Below are 22209 nucleotides of genomic sequence, written 5' to 3'. Positions count from 1 at the left end.
CCAATGAAGAAACAAAGATATTGGTTGGAGTTAATTACCATGGGAGCTAATTGTTCTGATGTGTATTCTTTTGTAGAGATGCATACAAAGTCATTGATTTCTAGCAAGTATGAATCAGTTCTTAGACATTCAAAAGACATTAAAAAGAAAGATGATATTCTTCTCCAGGAGAACAAATTGTTGTTCCCATATTAATAGTGTGCATGTGTGTGTAACCATGTAAAGGTTTCATTATATCCATCCTTGTGAATATCGGTATTTAGTAAGTCACCTACCTCTAGAGCCCATATTTCTTCATATTTGTAAGCTAAGAACATTGTCGTGATACCCACTAATTGTACCTGATCTCAGAAGTACCCAACACAAAATTAGATACATAGTGATGTCTTTCTATCACATTTCCTTGGATCGAACTAAAAGTTAAAGACAAATTACCCTTAGCTTGGCAAACATAATCATTTTTGGGTTGTTGGAATTCGGTAGTCTAGTTTGCTTCAACAGATCTTGAATGCAGCAAAAGCAGGGTTACCCTGGTCTCATCGATAACCCTTAGCTTGGAAAACATGATCATTTTGGGGTTGTGGAATTTGGTAGTTCGGTTTGATTCAATAGATCTTGAATGTGGCAAGAGTAGGGTTACCCTGATCTCATCGATACCGGAGATTCTCCCAAAAATTGTCTTTCCCTATGAGACTGATTACAAAATCAAAATCACAGGGTTATTTAATGAGCTCACACTCAAAATAATCACACATATAATGTACAACGGACTACATCTAGGTCTTCAACAATTTAATAACAGTATCTATGACTCATTTCCATTTTACATAAAGCCATCTAAATATCATTAGAAACAGAGAAATCTACCATACCCATGGCAAAGAAAAAGAAAAACCTGGGGCAAATGACAAACCTAACAACCATTGAGGGTGAATTTCCATAATTGCTTCAAATGCAGCGTTGTGTGCAACATCCCTGAGATTGCTTACATGACCTCCTTGCTCTGCATCCTTGCTAAATCCATGACTTCTTTCTAAACAAACTCATGATTGGAGCAGGTAATTCACAACGAACTTCCCCAGCTACACACATTTATTGGATAGTGCATGAGCTGCAAAGGACTTTCACAACACACGATAAACACAAAGGGGCTCTTGTTTGCTGCATTGGGTTTTGTTATTCCATTATTTCTATGTTTTATATTTGATTATCCATTTGAATTGTAACTGTAATACTGGTCTTGAGGCTATTTCAATTGTCTAGCATCAAAATTAATGGCTCAAAACTGCCCAGGTGGTAGGGAGGGGAGTTGTTTTCAAAGGCAACACCTTACGACATAATAATTTTGATGGTAAAATGGGGAAGAATATCCATGGTTAAGAATCTTGTCATATTGTAAATATTAATTTTTTATGTGCTTATTAATTAAATTTAAATATGGTTATGGAATCATTATTTTAATTTATAAGATAAAATGGATCTTAATTTATATCTACTAATTATATGTTATACGTTTTAATATGATATGTATATTATGATTTTCTTTTATCTAAAAAATTGTTTGTATTATTATTATTATTATTATTATTATTATTATTATTATTATTATAACAAATTAAATTTTATTATTTTTAGCTTTATATTATTAATTCAGGGAACATTTAAATGTTTGAAGTCATCCCAATGGGTTTTTATTACTTTTAACTATTTATTATTAATTGAGCAAACATTTACTAATCCATGATATTACATTTAACTATTTGTTATTCTTTAATTAAGCTAACATTTAAAAATGTTGACAAACTTTTTGACATTACACCTACACTTCTACCCTATAATTAAACTAAGCATTCACACAAGTTTGACTATTTATTATTCTTTAATTAAGCTAACATTTAAAAATGTTGACAAACATTTTTACATTACACCTACACTTCTATCCTATAATTAAACTAAGCATTCACACCAATTTGGAAGCACACATGGAGGGACAAGTTTGGTGACATAACTCATACATTAGCTGCATGTACATAAAAAAACACTTTAAACAAGGTGTGTATTGAGTGTTGTGATCTAAGAAGATCCATTAAGAATTCAACCTGTTGTGTTTCACCTAAAAAAAATACAATTTATATGTTTATTTAGTTTTTAAAACCCTTATCTTAAATTATAATTTTAGGGTCAAGGTTGTCATCCAAGAAAATTTCAACCAACCACATGTTTCAAGTAACAAAAAATTATAACCTATGTATATGATGTTTTTAAGACTATTATATTAAATTACAACTCTAATAATAATAATAGGCTAAAATATTAAACCAACATAGGTCCATCCATGGATCTAAACTATAACCTATGTGTATAAATTTTTTAAGGCTAATCTATGGATCTATGAAGGGCCGAGAGGGATCAAGGTGTAGACCTTTTTTTTAGTACAACACTTGAAGAAATATTATTGATAGATCCGGAGTTATGATGGATCTATGTTGGTTATAAAAATGGTTAGTTAGTTAAAAATATATACATCCTCTATTTTATGGTGGAAATTCTTAATTTGTAAATAGATTTTGTTATAATACCATGGACCAATGCCATGGTATATCAATGTTACATGTCTAAAAAACCATAATTTATTTCATGTGACTTATTCATGTGACATTTTTTTAATTATTCAATTTAATTAAAGGGTTAGAAAGGACAAAACTACTTTTAAAATGAATTTCAACTTTTAATATGTGAATGGTATTAAGAACATTCTAGAATATTTCATGCAGGTTAAATTCTTATTATCTACCTAATAATCATTAATAATTACATCTTCCTAATAATAATAACAATTGAAATTCTAAAGCCATATTTTTCAAAATAGACACATCAATGAGCATAATTAAAAAATAAATTGACATGTTTTCTCAAAATTTATTTAAAAAACCTCATTGGGCTTAGAGTGGATTGGTGTAAAGCTCATTGGGTTCAAAGCTTCGTGGGAAAAAAACTAGTCATGCTAAGGGTTGGTAAGACTCTGTGGGTGATTTTGATGGCTTAGATGCTTCTATCAGATGTGAAGGCCCACCTTAATCTAGTAAAAAAAAGAAGTATTAGTATTGTTAGAATTAATGGACAAAATATATTGTTTCAAAGTATTTTTCAATATAATGTAATTGCACTAGGGCTTCACTTGGGGAGAAATATCACACCATGTGGGTTCATATTGGGGGGCTTCGCTGGAGGAGCAATATCATAGCAGGTGGGTTTATATTGGGGGATATTTGTTGAGGAAAAAATGACATAATATATTGGGGAGATATAGGGAGTAGAGGGTTTTTATATTGGCATGTATAAAAAATGGAGCCCAAAGTTAATGAAAAAATATAAAGGGTATAAAAAATGTTAATGAAAACATAGATACCTATAATATCTACTGAAAGTAGGGGTTTTAAATTGGGAGTGTATATTGAGTTCATATTGGTCAAGGGTTAAATAATGTGAATTTTAAAGGTAAATTTTACAATATGTAGTCAAATTAAGGGTATTTTTTAATATGCCAGTAACACAATATGTCAAAGGTTCATTGAGTGAAGAGGGGCTAGTCACCCCACTAAATCCTGAGGCCATCAGTTACCCCCTTCCTCATTCTACATCATAAAGGTAATCCATTGTGTCTTACTACCCCATGGTTCTCCATCTTAATGGTAATTTGTGGTGCATTTTTCTAAGACTGTGTACTTCTTAGTTTTTGGATAGCTAATTGTCCATCGCTCAAAGTTGCATTTTCATTATTTTTTATTTTTTATATATAAAGTACTTGTACATTAAATGCAAATTAAAATATCATAATAAAATATTTCATTATTATTAAAAAAATGGTACTCTATATGTTATAAGTTTTGGAGGTTTTTGGACATATTTTCTGATTTAATTTGTTTAGAATGTGATAGGGATTTTGTTGGAATACCAAAAGATTTTCAGGATGTTGAATTTACATATACAAATCAAAAACTATTTTTGAATAATAGAAATCAAGATTTAACCAAAAATTAATTGTGAATAAAAAACTCTAAAATATATAAAGCTTCGAAAAAAATATCCATTATGGTAATATGAGTTAGATTTTATTATATATTTGAGTATGGATAACATTTATTAATAATAAGATTTCTTTTTTGTATTTTCTGTTTCAGTGTTATTAATAATAATAATAATAAAAATGGTATGTTATATTAAAGTGGGAAATTACTGAGCAAATCGCCGTCCATAAAAGTAACAAGGAATTTGCTAGCTTGGTTAATTTATTTTCTTGATCCCAAATTTGCATGGCGAAAAGCCGCGAATTGCTCGCTGTAAATTAAATTGTTTGTGCAGCCGTTGAACAACGCAGGCAGAGCACGGGAATTTGAAAAGGAGCAGCGTCATTGCCGATATATATAGAGCCCGAAAACCGGCGAATGACGTAGATGTAGTTGAACATTAATCCACAATTTCACTTGGCTAACAGCGACTTCCGTTGGATGCAATTCGTAATTAATCCGACACCTCAGTTGGGTAACAGATAGTTCTGTTGCGGTGGATGATTCACCTATCATCGTTTCTTGTCCACCGATTTGTAGTTATATCGTCACTCCGCAACGAGGACGGACACCTGTTCATTTTCAGTTCCTCTTGATTTCTGTTTTGATAATTTTAGCAACAAAATTTATATGGGTGACTATGGAATATATTTTATATTAAAAGCCTAATTTAAATAATTAAAAATGATTTCACCAAAAATTATATCACCAGATGCAAAAGACCGAAATGTAAAATAGTTATAGTTATTAAGGTTGATTATTCCTGAGAACTATATTAAGCTTGATTAGTCCCCAGAAAACCCGAAAATGAAGTTTTAAGAAAAAGAAACCTTGATGGTTTAACCCATGGTCGATAACCATCAGAAATTCTTCAAAACGGGTCAAGATAATAAAAAGTGTTAGCATTCTTAAAATGAAGCTCTCAACAACGTTAATAAAAATATGGAAATTTAGCTAATGTAAAGTTGCATAGTACTTTAATGGTTCATTTTTTTTTTGGGTTACCCTGTACTTTAATGAGACAAATTTTCGATGGAAATTCCAAAATAACTTAATCCAAAATGACCACACATGATGACAATTAATTAAATAAACGGTACTCTATTGCACGTGCTTTTTTCTAATGGGGTTGGGGAATTATGAATCTTAAATTATTTGGAGCTTCATTGTTCATGAAATTTTTATGGCAGAGTTATTTTTGGGTCTGGTACATGGTCCCAGATGATTAGATAAAAATATATGAAAGATCAGAATTTCTTATATTGGTTTCGCAAGAACAGTATTGGTATTACAGGTGGATCAGTCATATGGCGCAACTTACAAAAGGTTAAAAATTATTTCTTAGCTCACCTGGTATGGAATAAGGGTTCTGGTCACTCTATCATTATTGGGATGGATCAGGTTCAAGGCGCTGGTGGGGATTGCTATCTATCAGAATCATTATTAGCTTTTCTATATAGAAAAGGTATAATATTCTGGAACCAATTGATCAATACATGGTGGGAAATTTTACCCATATAGAGATCACCACAAGAAATTGGGATGGTTGGAAATCTGGCTATGGAATGGTTACAAATATCTGCTCACTTAAAAACATTGGGCATATGCTGGGACGTGTAATATGATAGACTAATGTGGTTGGGCAAAATGAAGTATTGAAACATTATGGTGGTGGATGTATATAGTAAGCTATGTGGACATGATGGCAGTTATATGGAGGATCTGACTATGTATGACCTCTAGAAAAATCACATTCCTAACAAAATCATTTGCTTCTCATGGTTAGTTTTTCATAACAAGATCCTCACATGGGAGAATCTGAGAAAGTGTCATTGGCATGGACCAAGTAGGTGTGTGATCTGCAAACAGGAGGAGGAAAGCATTGTCCACCTATTTCTCAAGTGTCAACATGTAATCCAGGTATGGGAAAAATTAGCTTTATATTTTGATTTTCCTTATAAACAATTCCTTGACATTGCAGATTGTATGGGGTGGTGGAATAAACAAAAGCCTGCCTGGAGGATAATTCTGCTCTTTCTTTTCTGGTCCATATGGAAATGGAGGAACAAGCTCATATTTGAGGATCAAGCTGAAGATTTTGACTGATACATGAGAGGGTCATTTCATTACACAAACTTTATCCTGTACATGATACTATACAAAAAAAACCCTACAAGGAGAAATTTCCCTCAGATGGTGTACCTGATTGCTTTCCTTGATGTTGCGACACAAAACAATGTCTGCGGTTACGGTATATGGATAGTGATGTCAAAAGAACTTCGATACAGGGCTCACTAGAATGCGGGTAAAGGAACAAACAACAAGGCCGAAGCAATGGCACTATGGGGTATCTTATGGTTTATAAATTTTCTCAGCATCCCTGGGATTCAGATATATGGGGACCCTAAGACTATACTGGATCATGTAAATGGCAAAGCGCTTATCAATCAACCTGCTCTTCTTGGGTGGTTAAGGAGAATAGATTATCTTTGGTCTCAGCTTGGGAGGCCCCCATTAAATCACACAACAGAGAATATAATCAAATTGCAAATGCCCTCTCAAAGAAAGGACTGCAAGGAAATGTGGGAGAAGTTCATATGGACATAACTATGGAGGAGAATACTATGGGCGTTGTTGAGTTCATGTTTCCAAGATAATATGAGCATATGTTTTTTGGTTTTTTGTATATTAGTTTTTATTTTATTTTTTGTATGTTAATAGGTAAATGGAATTTAGGAAGATATGATTTTTGGATCACTATGAATATGGCTGATGTTTTTATCAGAAAGTTGTATTAGATAAATTATTTGTTATTTCTATCTATCATAGCTGCAATTATTTCATATGCAGTGATTACATGTTTAGGCATGTACATAGATTTTATTTTGTCTGTATTATGGGGTTGACTGTTATTTGCAATGTCTTAATTCCATAACCAATTTTCTAAAACACATTATTAAATACCATCTTGTAGGAATAAGACACATAAGCACTCTTGTATTGTTAAAGTAATGACTACCAGACATTGAAAACAAAATGTGTAGTTGATTCCACAAAAAAATTACTAAATCAAACACCAACCAAACGATTAACCAGAAAATACAAAAAGAGTATTGAGTGCTTAAAACTTGATTTCATAATGAGGGTCCCAACCATCAGACGATGAAGAGGTAGCACCATCTCTTGAATAATCAGAATTGTTTTGCAGGGGTTTTGTAGGTTTCAGCCCCTCGACCAATCTGTCATCATCCACATTTTCCTTGGGGAACAACTGGCTCTTGTAAACGCTGAAACTAGGGGAGGGATGCCATCACATGTGCGCCCTCCCTTCCACCTGGTGGACAAGCACGTGGACGATACAAGGCGGTGTACGACACGTGTCCAGCTTGGAGAGCCACCTGTTCTACAGCGTGTCAACCATTCAAAATTCAACTGTCGACCTCCCGCCTACTCGTTTTTGCCTTTACGCCACAATGTGTGGTTTGACTGTGGGTTTTCTGTTCGGGTCCGGTGTTTGTTCGGAGCCCTCCGCCGACGATGGCGCGGGAGGGCTCCATTACCTTCGCATGATGTCCGCCATGGTTGAGCTCATGTCCGCCATTGCTTGCTTGCACGAATCCATGGTTGGAACAAGATTTCTGTTGTTCTTGTGGTTTTCTGCCTGCAATTGTTGTTCTGTCTGGACCGCCGGTGATTTAGGGTTTCCTGGGTGGTTGTTTAATTCATGCTATTTGCTATTTGGGGAGGATCCAGTACCAATTTCAGCCAGTTCGAGGTCGAAGGTGGCATTTATAGGAAATTGCAGTTTTGGTGATATTTGTGTGGTTTTTTGGGTTTTTTCTTTCTCCATTTGCTCATTTGCTAATTTTCCCCACTTGTTGTAGGTGTGGCAGGTCCGGCGAGCGCTGGAGAAGGTCCGCCGAATGTGTGGCAAGCTCTAGACTTATAGCTTCTATTCGGTAGGATTTTAATCCTACCAGCCATTTTTTGAAGTGTTTTTCAACACCTCACCATGTGTTTCTCAACACCTCACCTGGTTTATTGGAATTTTTGTTAAATTTGGAGACAGGTTTTGGGTTTTGTCAATTAAGCCATGGGATGTTGTTGGGTTTTGAGAAAAGTAATACCTGTATATAAAGATAGAGTGTCTCTTTTTTTTTGTCAAATGTTAACCTGAAAATCTTGAAAAGTTGTTGTACTTCAGAATCTCCAATAAACAGGGCTTGCAGTCTGACCATTTCAGCTGCAAAATTGAGAACAGTTTCCATGTCAGACACCCTAGTAGACATATGACTCAACAAATTGAAACATCCAAGTAATCTGTCTAAAATGCTTACCGAATATACAACCAACAGACCAGATGTCTATAGGTGTAGAGTAGTGAGTAGCTCCCAGAAGAACTTCAGGAGCCCTGTACCAGAGAGTGACAATCTATAGCATGAGACCACTAATTTGTCAAAGGAGAAAGAACCTTGTCATGATAATGATAAGAAATATTTCTCCACCCTCAACCCTATTTTATTCCTTTGTAATATAGAAAGCTATGAAGATAATTTTTATGAAGAGGATATATAAAGTTACAAGAAATAACCCAGTCAGCACTGTAACTCCTGAAATGGAATCCAAACTTGTTATTGCATTAAATTTTATGTTGTTTAATCAAGAGGTCTAACAAGCTCTGTAAAGGGTTGCTTCTGAAAGGCCAAGCAAAGGGTCAAACTTGGTCTTACGTCCCCACTCTAGAAAGAAAAGGGTTACAAATACAATGTGAATGCTCAACCTATGACAGTAATCCTATATGTCCAAAAACCCTAAACCTCTTCCCTTATACCTGGAAGTTAAATGGTATACGCTATGAAACCTAAACGACCAAAATCAGGAACGACCAAATTTCCTACTAAACCCAGAAGCAAATGTGGACTATTCCCAAAATATGAATACAAAAAATGTGAGTCTGACATGCTCTGCAAAGGGTTGATCCTAAAAGGCCAAATCGTCCAACAAGAAATTGAACACCCAAAACCTCTAACCTTAGTGCTAAAAATTAGATATTATTCACCAAGAAACCAGAACCAAACCGTCTCTAAAATCAGCGAGGACAAAATTTCTACAAAAACCAGTAGCAAATGTGGAAAATGCAGTTAAAGCACTCATCTCATGTGTATATTTCTTAATAGGAATTGTAAATGCTCTTTCGAGGCCAAGATCTGTTATTTTTACTACACCTCTTTGCTTATCCACCAAGAGATTGTGAGGCTTCAGGTCCATACCATATTATAGGTTGCCTTGCAATATTGGAACATGAACAGAGAATGTTTTAATGCCATCCTATTCCTCCTTGGATATCCTTTGCATTTATGGGAATTTTCTTGTGTGACCAAATTCCTCCATGATAGGTTTGCAATAGTAACAACCTTACACTCTTTATCATCATCAAAGAGTTTCCAAAACATGGGATAGGCAAGAGGATGGTAATACTGGATTTGAATAAGCGATTGAATGACATGAAAATATTGGTCTTCACATCCTTCAATTTAAGTGCTTCAGATTTTGAGTTTAGATGTACCCAAAGAGATTATTTTATGTTCGAACTCATGTAATTTGACAAATCTGGCCCTATTGACTTATCTTTTATTGTTTCAACTGCCTTTTGAGCTTCTATACCATTCCATATAATTTATTAGTGCTTGCAGTAGCTTGGGTTAGGTTCCTAAAGACTATCTCCCATGTCTGCCTATGCCATTCAATTTTGTCTATTACATGCATTTTGTTCGTTTCCTTGGAACAATTCTTAGCTCAATTATTTTAGAACTATATATGACTACATATTTGATTATATTAAATCAGATTTGTTGGATTTATTTACTTATTTACGATTGAGAATTTATTTGCATCTCTGTGTCTTATTATCTCAGTGTTTCAGGTTTTATTCAGCAAATTTAAATAATAATTACTTCAAAAATGAAGAAAGTGACTTCAAAGAGTCCACTAGTTCCAATTGTAACTCTTTATGATCTTTGTGGAGTACATATGTGGTGTAGGCTTTAAGTTTAGTTCAGTTTTGAGGGTGCATGCATGGTCCGTTTTTCAAATAGCATACATCCTTAGGCTGTCCAAGGTGCTTTTATGGGAGTTGTCTATTTCTAGATGAGAGCTTAATTCTATAGGAGGCACCAGCAGATTTGCCTGATGTGTAGTTATCCATGGAGCTAGGGTGTACTAGGTGTTCTGAGTAGGGTTAGGGTTTGACACAGCGAAACCAAGTTCTTATTTCACGTGTTTAGAGACATTATTTTACCTTATTCTGTTATCTGAGAAAGGAAATGTAAGGTGCACCATTATGTTGGTTAGTGAGTTTTGGTTTTGAGCTATTGTTGTGTATTAACTTCTTTCTGTATTCAATAGAAGATGGATGTGTTTGAGAGTTAAGATATTTTACAGAAGTATGTGCTTGTAAGTAAGCTTACTTAGATCTAGGTTATTCTTTCAAAGTTGAAAAATTGCTTACAGTGGCCTGCTTTCTATGATCCTTGTTGACTGCAATGAATAATTAGATCTGAAGCATATTGCTACTGTGACTTAATAAATACCATAAGACAATAATAATAAGCCCAAGACCATTGCACATTGACCATAAGAGGCTAATAAAGTCATATGTTTTTCTATTGGTGACTTTCCAAGTGCCTTTCTAAGGTCTTGTATATGCTTTCTGATATCTAAAATATGCTTTTCGAGATTTGGTGTACTTGTTTCAGTAAGAAGAAATAAATTTGCTAAGGTTTAATATCCATACGAAATCACTTATCAGTCTTGGGAGCATCCTTTTGAAGCTAATGGTGAAGTATTAAGTGATTTATTTTGTGAAATATTGTTCATCTTTGCAGTGGAAAAAGATGCCCCAAGACATAATATGAATTGACATAACAATTTCGAAAGGGGAATAAGTATCTAAGTTATCATTGTAGCATCTTTTGTGGACTGATATCATTTGTTCTTAGCTCGCAAATAACACTGCTTTACAACCAACCAAGCTGTTGTTGACTTTTCAATGTAGTGAATTCATAGAACCATAATGTTGTTAGCATTTCAAAGCAATAAAACAACCTAGATTGTAAGCCAGAATGTTTCTGTGACAAGAAAAAGACACAATCCATCCAAATCCACATCATAATGTGGTTACAACCAAAAACATATGACACCCCTATTCTTTATGGCCCTGAGAATCTTGAGTGCCAAAACTTCTCGAGTTACCTTCTTGAGCCAGGTAGGTTGGCCTACCTGTCAAGGGTTAATTAGGAAATGGTTGATTGTTGCCATATGATTGACTCCAATTTGCAGCTTCCAACCATGGAGGTATTGAGTACCCATACCTCACATTTGCACTACTGACCCCTGCATTAAGTGGAGGTGTGTAATGAGCATACATAGAATTGGCACCAACTTTGGTAGGAATAAGGCAAGTGGGTAAACCCTCAGTTTGATAGTGAGGCACTTGAATGTTTATGAGATCTTGGAATAATGGTGTATTATCTGCAATGGAGTCCAATGAGTTTGAAATAATCCTGGTTTCATTAGCTATTCTTGTATCATTGTCAACCATATTGATCATCCCTTGTTCCTTTTCAAGCATTTGTTGTGCCTTTCATTTTTCCTTTTCCTGTCTTGCCATTTGCTTTTTTTGGTCCTTAACTTGCCTTACTTTATCTCTTTTAATCCTTTCATCTGCTCGACGTTGTGCTACAACAATCGTTGCTGCCTTCTTCTCCTTGACTAGATCCTTCTTTTTCTGTTTTAATTCTTGCATTTCAAATTTCTTTTTTTTTCAAACTCAACTAACATGTTTATATAGTCCTCTGAGGTGAGTAACTGTGAGCTTCGGCCCAGATGAAGAGTACCCGGTGCACCTTGCTTTTTTTTCATTGATACTCTCTGTACTGGTAGCTTTAGGAATCGTCCAAGTGTCTTCTCCACCCCTCCCACCTGCATGTCATTGCTTGGTACTTCCCTTTCAGCATTTGTTGGAACTGATTGAACTATATCATTATCTTCATTATCTCCATTTGATGCCTCATTATGTCCTTCATCTTCTTCCATTGATCTATTGTCCACAAAAAAAATGAACAATTTCACTGTTCAATTCTACTGGTTGTGAGGGCATGTTCATGCTTTCTTCATTGGTTGCTGAGACACTATGTGCATTCATATTGATCATTGCTTCTACTAGCCATGAAGGTGGGGTTACTTGGCTAGGCAATGTTAATTGGTCATTGTCAATTGCATGTTCAACAATATCATTAACAATATCAGCAACAGGAATTTCATGTTCTTGAGTCTGTGGAACGATCTCCATGTTACTGCGAATTTGTTCATTGTTATGTTGTGTTTCACATATAGTTTCATCATCTTCATCATATAAGTGTCCTTGAGACAAAGAAATCATATTACCAGCTGCAACAACATCATCTTGGTCATCTACTTCTTGAACTTCAACACCTGTTTGGGCATTCCTTTCTTCCTGACCATCCACATGAAACGCTTGGCTACAACCAGTATCATGCATAAGAGCATCATAGTCCAGTGGCCAAATTCCTGTCCTCCTAAAGCCAACCTTGATATTTGATGGTGTCAAACCCCTTTTAAAAGCTTTACTTGCAAGCTCTACTAGCTCAAACCTTTTCACCTCAACCCCTGGATTCTTTGCCATCCATGCAGTGCGCTCCGACCTGAAATAGTTCTTGAAAGGGCCAAACACACTAACATCAAGGGGTTGCAGTCTATGAGTGGTATGAGCTGGAAATGTCAATAGGTCAATGCCTAAATTGATTTCTTCCTCAATTGTTTGTACAGCCATGTGGCTCCCATGGCCATCTAATATCAAAAGGAGTATGTTATTAGGCGAGACACCACCTGGTAATGATGCAGCAAAGTGAAAAATCCAACTTAGAAACAGTTCTTTAGTCATCCATGCATGGGAATGTGCAGCCATGCATGCACCTAGTTCACAGTTCTATATATAGTTTTTCAGTTGATTTTTACCTTTGAATAGATAAATTCATGGGATTGAAGTACCAATTGCATTGACACAACATAAAATGGTTATCCAATCCCTTCTCTTGGGCAAAATCTTTGGCACATTTCGGCTCCCTCTCTTGGAAATTACCCGCATGCCACAATTCCTCCCTGCCTATAAATCTGTTTCATCACAGTTCCATATATGGTCTACTCCATAAGAATGTTTATCGTAAGCACTAGAAAGTGTGTCATAGAACTTTTGCACAACTGCAGGGCGCAACTTTAATGCTCTGTCTCTGTAAAGGCCCTCAACAGTACGCAATACAAGTTCTATATGCCTTTTTTTAAACCCAAACCACCATGATTTACCAGGAAACCCATCTTTGAATGGGTTTGGCCTCCCTTGACAGATTTGCGCAACTGTTGATTTGAGTTGTATCAACTCTAGCCCATGTCCCAGTTGGGCCATCTCTTTACACCACTCAACCACCTCGACCTCCTCCTCCTCAGTCATAACTGTAAGAGGCCCTCTACATTTTGTATGAGTAGGTCCATTTATCCAATAATGTATTGATGAGGGAGGAATACCATGTTTTTTTGCAGATGCCCGAACTGAGTATCCATGAAACTCTATGTCGTCAATTGCAATTAACATTTGTTCTTTTGTCCATCCTCTTATAGCACTGATATTTTTAGTTGAGCTTACCCCTTGGACTGTTGTTGATGGTGGTTCTGTGGCTAATGGTGTGTTAACATCAGTTGTTGTCACATGGTCATCCTCAACAATGTTCCCTGGTGCATTGTTGGCATTGACATCTGATGGCATGTCATCGTCAGATGATGTACATCGCAGCTGCACACCCCTTGTCACTCTCCTACCACTTCTCCTTGTACGAGCAGAGTAACTTCCTTTTGCCATAGATGCAACAACCTGTAAAATTATTGCATGCATTTAGACATTACAATATTTGTAAATTATGCTTTATTACTTCTGCAAAAATACTTTTCCTTTATTACAGGAAATTATCAACGTGTATGTTACAGGAAATCGAATTGCATTACTTCGTAGTCTCTCAATTGCCTACCTGTTCATCAATTTAGCAACGTTAATATGGATTCAAGTAGGATCCTATGATAGTTGTTTCAAATATCATTTTCCATTTTTTTTGTTGTTTGGCATTGCCAAAAATGTCTCAGTACTGCAACTTCTTTGTAGAGGTGGGGGAGACCAGAACGATATTGGAACCCTTGGGGATGGCTTGATACTCTGTCTATCCCATTAAGGGTTCAGTGATGAAGTGGTATTTTGTTTTTGTAATCGAGATGAAATTGTTTAGTGTTTCTGATGTCGTTTCTTGTTGATGTGGCTTAGATTCATTTGAAATGTTGTTTTTTGCATGTATTAATAGCCTTACAATGGATCGAGGGTTTTGATACAGAGCCTAAGTGTTTTTGGTTTAAACCCTTGTAAATCTATCTGTGCCAGATTCCTTGAAGAGTCCACTAGTTCCAATTGTAACTCTTTATGATCTTTGTGGAGTACATATGTTGTGTAGGCTGACAATGGCACCAAATGACCGACAATGTAACACTTGCTTATAAATTCTTATAACCCAAACCCAAAGTGATCCAAGAAATTTTGCAATTAAGCTATTTTTCCATGTATTCATTTGTTTTCATAATGAGAGTAAATGTCTCACTTTCATAGGGTAGTGTCAAAATTTTGCAAATTCCGTTCCAATTAAATTCATAGTTCATCAATTTAGCAAATTTTATATGGATTCAAGTAGGATTCTATGATAGTTGTTTCAAATATCATTTTCCATTTACTTTCAACAGCTTTATACAACTAAACCAATGAGGTATGTAAACATGTATGAATTACGTCATTCTCCTTATACCTGTTAAAGATTAGGGAATACAGGTAATAAGCAGGTCTATTCAATATGTACTTACCCTATAGAGTAGAGTGTAATCATTACTAATGGTTGAATCAGTGCCATAAGTAGAACCATGGAAATCAAAGTAATGAGGAAACAGAGCTTGTTACATTAGGATATGCGTATACAGTGATTACAGTCTATCCATATGTATTGATTATGGAGAGAACGGTACTCTATATACCAATAAGAAAAAAGGTATTTATATAATAGGAATGAATAAGAGCGAGAACCCCGGGATATCATGTTGTATATTGATTATCTTGTCACCTTTGTACCTTATCTAAGTTTATGACAAGCTATGGAAATAGAACACAGTAGTTACACGACTCTTTCTAACCATGCTTGTTTACCTAATCACTTGCTTGTCTCATTCTCATTACACTCGGCATAAGTAATAGCACAGATATTTTATAAGTAACATCATCTAAAGGTTGATCTATCAGTACTAACCTAAGAAATACATGTATAGATATGATAAAGTACGTGTATCACAGGTTGGTCATCTCCCTAATAGACTGGACTCAGCTTTAATATAGATATAACATATGTAATTATACAGAGCTTTGTTCTAGCTCACTCATAGATAAGGGTGAACTAAAACCATGCTTAGATACTAATACGAGCTTTTTAGTGTATAGAGCTTACTAGTGATAAGATGAATGAGATACATTGAATATGATACATACCTTTGTTCAATGTATTATGTTATATAGCTTATACAACTTAGCTTCATACTAGATCACGTATTGAGAAAGATACACGAGTTTCATCAACTCCAGTACTCTAACCATAATCATACTAGTATACCTGTTCTAACTTATAAGTAATCTATATAGGTATATCCCTAATTAATACTATCATAACATGTAAGAGACATAGACCCTTAGTAATACATGTTCCTTATCACTAGTCTCAAGCTTCATTAGTATCACTAAACAGTTACTCAGCTTAGGCTATGATCAGAGCTTGTATCGTTTCATTATAGTTCATAAGGTAAGCATATCCATATTCAACATACAAAAAACAACACGTTTTAAGCATAAGATGTAATCAGAGATATGACCAAGTTGGTTGATTAGATGGATACGACTGTATTCAATAGGTTCAATTCCTATAAGCTAAACAAGCTGTGACTACAGTACTAACACGACATACATAACCTCTGTGATATGTAAGCTCTAATCATTATGAAGTTGATGATCGAATAAGTGTTGTCATAATAAGCTAGAACACATACATGAACTCTGTATAAAAAAGGTTAACTATAACCCTATGGACAAAACTGTAAGAACAACGACTTTCAATCGTTGTTTGTGAAACCATCCAGTTATCCTTCTATCAGATATGGCCAGACAAATCATGTAAGAAATCTGATAAATGAAAACAATGAAAACAAAACTGTAAGAAGAATGAGATGTAATTCATATAACTAACTTGGATATATTGGCCACTGTTTTTTGATGTTGTCTTCAAGTTTGCTGAATAGTTTGAAAGCATAAGATGCAAATTCAACAGTGGGTGGACTTCTTTTATAGTTTTGGGGACTTGAATTTAATTGGTGGACATGGATGCACATGGATTGCAGTGGCTTCATTTTGAATGTGTGGTATGGATTTAATTTGATGTGATCTAATGATTGGGAATTGGTTATTTGTTGATCCATGTGCTTTGATCTGTTTTAATGACAAATAGAGTGAGTTGGGTGTCATTTATTGCAGTTATTGGGTTTGGGTGTCATTTATTGAACAAAGTGGGTTTAAATGTTATTGCGTTTGGTGTCATTTATTGAACATAGCGTGTTTAGTCGTTGAAAAACACAACAATTATGGCTGACATACATTCCCTTTTGCTATGTGCAGGTAGGCATATTTATTTGGGATGAAAAGATGCAGTTCTGATGAGTGGGGGTTGAAGTGACTGCTGCTTTGTACTTCTGGAATAGACCATTTTGGAAGCCTTTATGGCTTTAGCTGTTTTATACTTGGGTCAATATGGTTTGCAGTATTAAGTAGTAAAATACTATTTATGGACAGTTTTGGGCCCAGTCAATGTATGGGGAAATTTTTGACATAAATTAATACTTGTTTATACTTAATGTTATTTATTTTTATTTAAATTTTGGTTTCAAAAGTCTCAATTTATGGTGGTTTGGTGGGACCAGTACTATATCAATTACTGGTCCCTGCACAACATTAGGAATCTCTCCCTAGTCTCCTCTACATCGTAATGATCTAGAGCCACCATTGTTATTCTCTCCATTTTTTTCTTGAGAGACAACCCTTTGGTGGTAGCAATGTTACGAAGTTCCACCTACTCATCGTCGTAGGCCTCGTACACTGAAATTATCTTCGGAATGGTAGCGGTGTATGCTTGGTCCTCTGAATAATAAACCCCCTCTATGGAATTCGTTGGTGGCTGATAGCTGTGAAATCCATAGGGAGGATAGATCTTGCTCTTGATCAAAACATACACGGTGGTTAGTGCAAGTGGTGGAGTAGCCGTCTGAGGTGGCGTAAATGCTGCTTTCCTTTTATTGCCTACAGTAGAAGGGTCATTCAGTTTAGCTGGATTAGCCTTTCTAGCAGCAGTGGATCGTCGTGGGACCTTCGAGAAGGAGGACGCAGGTGATTTTCTAGGCGCCATTACAATCTATTACTGCAGGTAATACCTAAACCGGAAAAGAAGAGCAAGGAATATTGATAGTTTTCCCTGCAATCTAGTAGGGGTATATAAGGCAGAAAGATGGGAAACATGACAGACAAGTTTCAAACTCTTGACAATCAGCAACAATCCCGCCTGTTACACGTGTGCCATATTTTTTAAACGATAAATCCACAAACTCAAAATGGAAGGATTCCTTGTTCAAATAGGATTTTGGGCCACTTTTGTTCGGTCTGGTAAATATTTTGACGGTGTTAAATTATATAAGATAAAAATTAAATTAAATATTAATATAATATTTTAACTCCATAAAAATAAAATAGAAACAACTTTATTTTAGAATATAAATTCTAAGTTAATAAAAATTTTATTGATTTTTGTTTAGTGAAGTAAATTTGACTTGGTCAAGTTACTAGGGGCTTTGAGCTCTTGGGTAATGGGTATTATCCATGTTATTCATGTGGAATATAGCCTATTTAAATGGGGAATTAAACTGTAACATTTCTTAACAAAAAAAAAAAAAAAAAAAACTATACATTATTGTTATCAACCTAGGTATAAATCCACAACCCAAATATACATATTAATTATTGAAATGAATACAATATAAAGGTAAAGGTTTACTCTGTCGAAATATCTGTACTTCAGGCTTTATTAAGCATGTGGATAGGTGATCATGGAGTACTCTGCTATTACTATCACACTTAATTCACATTTAGTTATATGTGATTGGTTCCGCATGAATCAACGCGTGGCAGACAGCCTGCCTAAGGCATGGCTCCGATGTCCCATCCTGCCAGGTGTCTTAGCTCAGGACCGTTGATCTCCTGCCCTCAATCCGACAACATGCACAATCTCGAAAACTGATACCCTCCTTGACTTCGTACCCTCGAACCCCAGATGGCTCATTGTTGCTCCTACTTGGCCCTATTTCATTGTTCTGCTATGGCTATGATTTCCTCCAGTGCTTTCTCAGACAGAAGGTATGCCCTGGATCGCTAGAGGTTGAAAGGGACTCCATTGACTTACAGGTAAGGTTCACATTTGGAGTTCTGGTTGATTTTAAAAGCTCGGTAATAAGAAATATAGAAACCCCACGGTTGTCTTGTTATAAGCTATGCTAAGTTTTATCATTGTTTTGCAGGTATGGGCTCGGAGGAGTCAGGGTTAGCCGACAACAGCCAGCTCCCTGCCACACCAAAGAAGAGGTATAAGGGTTTACCATAACCTTACAACCTGTTCACTTCATATTTACTATTGGTTTCTTTTCCTCTTATTCGCTCCATACTTAATTTAACAGTAACCCTCCTTGCAAATTCCTTTCTGTGGCATGGAACGCCGTGATAACAGGTAAGGGCACTAAAACTCACTGTCTATTTGCTATTCGCCGGGAGGTTTCACCTGAATCAACTATTACTAACACCTTACGGCCCTCTCGTGCAGGTAAACCCTGGTATGGAAATCTAAAGCTTTTGGTCTACAATTTCCAAGGTTGTATGGGCTTATACACTCTTGATTCTTGTACAGGTTGGCATCCTAAACTTATAGGCTATGTATTCCTGTCGATACCGAGTTTTGCTGGCGGGTTTTACTCTCTAGGGTTTTTAATTTACATTTTGCAAGCCAGACATTACTATCCAGCTATCTCTGCGACAAGTTTGATTGTCAATTACTGAATATGAACCTTGGTTTAACGATTGTAAGGGTATTGAAATGTTACTATTCTTGAGACTCGAAATTCTCTTTTAATGGCCTCATAGGCTATACAACGCCATTGGGAAATTATTCATGTACTGTTAAGTTAAATTCGAACTATTAGTTTTCTCTATTTGGTCACTATAATGGTTGTTGTAATTATGCTAGCTAGCGGTTGCTATTTGTTCATTTAGTTCGATGTATAATGCACATGTTTTAGTCTTGATGCAAGGGTTTCGTGCATTTCGGTTATATTCTGGGTTATCAAATTCCAGGTGTTGTGATCTTATTTTCACCTGCACTATATTTTTGAGTTCATTTTGATGTAAATGGATATGCTGAACTAGATGTGAGGCTTTGACGGAAATGCCTAGAAGTTCTTATTGTATACTGAACATTTTCATTTATCTTCATTGTGAATTTTATGGGAAAAGTGTTATTCTGAGATATTACAGTCAATTAGGTATATGATTACATTGATAGATTTTATTTATTTCTTTCATCGAAAGGAACAGGGTTTGACATGTAATCAGTTATTCGAAATATATTTCCATAATCTGTTGAGAAGGATTTTTATAGATTTATATATTTCCTATCCAATGCATTAGGGTAAAACTCAGAAACTCGGCACAGAGGTGATCCCTCTGTTTTTGTTTCTTTGTTTAATTTGTTTACTTATTCTGTAAGTGAGAAATAACTTCTAAAATTCATCATTCTCAATAGTATTCTAGGGTTTGATTTATACATCTATTGGTCATTTAAGTCATAATAACTACAATTAACAATGTAAACATGGAAACGGGAATTGATATTATTACCTGTTTCGTAGAGATAGCAGAAAAGTGACCTGATTTTGAAAAGGGGTGATGCAGAACGAACATGTTTTTTTTAGAGCATAGTTTTTGGCACTTTAATTTTTTTATGTACATTACGTTTTAGAATCGTTTTAAAATGGTAGTGATTTTCATGTTGATTTAAAAAAGTGAATATTCTGCATCACCCCCTTTTTTTAAAAGACTTGTTTTTTGGCTTTAAATTTTCTAATGTATACCATGTAAATAATTATTTTGTAAATTTGATCATTTTTCAACTGGTCATTTTCTTCACATTTTCTTGTTTTTTATTTTAATTTTAATTTTTTTTAGTGAGGTTTTTATAGTTTTGCATTTTTAAATTAGGAGGTCAATATTTAGAATTTTCGATATTCTACATATTTATACATCCTTAATTAATTTTTCAATCAACATGAAATAATTGTTTCTAAAAAACAATATTTTTTAACAATGGACATAAAAATAACCATTTTTAACATAAATATAACTAAAAAACTACACGTTTTAATATTTTTTGCTAGAATTGACATGTAAAAATCACAATTTTTATACGATAATTTTAACCAAAAATGGTAAAATAATAGCTTTTTTTATGAATTTCATGTCAAAAAAAATAATAATAATCACTTTTTTTTCAAAAAATAATGATTAACTTAAAAATCAATGTGAAAATCACATATTACAGATATTGAACGTATAACAACCCTAATTGAGTGTTTATTCTTCTCATAAAATGTCAAAGTCAAAACATTACAAAGCTTGATTTACAAGCATAACTTAAATTTAATCAACAATTTCACGTAATCCAAACTCTTCGTCCTCTAGAGTTTCATCATTGTCTTCTTTCACAATATTTTCTGTTTCATTTTTCTCATATTCCTCTTCTAATGTGCATTTGATGTCTGTGAATCTCCCAATGTATGTCTTTCCAAACATTCCATGTAATGGTGGTTGGGGTTCCTTTGCCTTTTTTGCCACACTTGATTCACTAAAGTCCCCTTTCTTCAACCCAATTTCTTGCATTGCGTCTGGAAGAAATTGAAGAGCATCAATTCTTTGTTGAATGAAATTGCAATGTACTGGATCTTTTTCAATTGCAATGCAATTTCTTCCTTTTTGAAGGAACATGTTAGTGTTGTACCTAATTATCAAGCACAAAAGAAATAATGAACTAAATTAGTACAATGACATATTAATTAAAAAATAACATATTGAAATTCAATTCCATATAATAAAACTTACCTGAGCCAGAAAATAAATCCAGAACCCAATCTCCTTCATCTGAACAAATGTCTATAAGATAGTTAATCAATAATTGTGGTTTTTGATAAATGTTAACTATCTCTCCTTTTTCTTCTTTGTCTTCATACTTTAGTTTTCTCACAACAACATCATAAGGCAGTATTTGGCTATGACTCTTTCCGTCTACCCGATTAAAAATCATAGACATATGGCTATCATCTTTTGCCCAACTATCAATATAAATGAACTCACAATCATTTATAAATTGTTTATCTTCATTGTTAAGAAGATTTGGCTTTTTCATGTAACATGAAATAGTAAAAGTTGAATTAACTTGTACATAAATAAATTTTTCAACATTAATCAAATATACATTTTAAACGTCTTACCATGTAAGCTGCATCCTTGAATTTGTTTTCCCCTTGAAGCTTGACAATATCAATGCCAATTGTGTGTCTGAATGAAATGTCACAAATCTCCATAATGGTGATGACGTGACTTCTACAAATCCCGCAACCACTTTACTAAAAGCTTGATAAGTATAAGGGTCACTATCATAGTCAATGTTTAGAATATTGAAACCATGGGGAATATCTGCAATGACTAGGGCATATTCCCTTTTAGGTATGAGTTTAGCAATGTCTTCACAGTCGCCTTGTATTACTTGATATTGAATAGTGTCTAGCCCATTCCAAATGAAATGATTAAGACTTGGATCAAGTTGCAAATTCTTAATATGTTGTTTTTTTATTCTTT

This window comes from Pinus tabuliformis, chromosome 2_2 (assembly GCF_031772625.1).
Source record: "Pinus tabuliformis cultivar Carrire ecotype Pingquan chromosome 2_2, CPIR1, whole genome shotgun sequence".
Lineage (NCBI taxonomy): Eukaryota > Viridiplantae > Streptophyta > Pinopsida > Pinales > Pinaceae > Pinus > Pinus tabuliformis.
Note: the sequence above shows the minus strand (reverse complement) of the source record.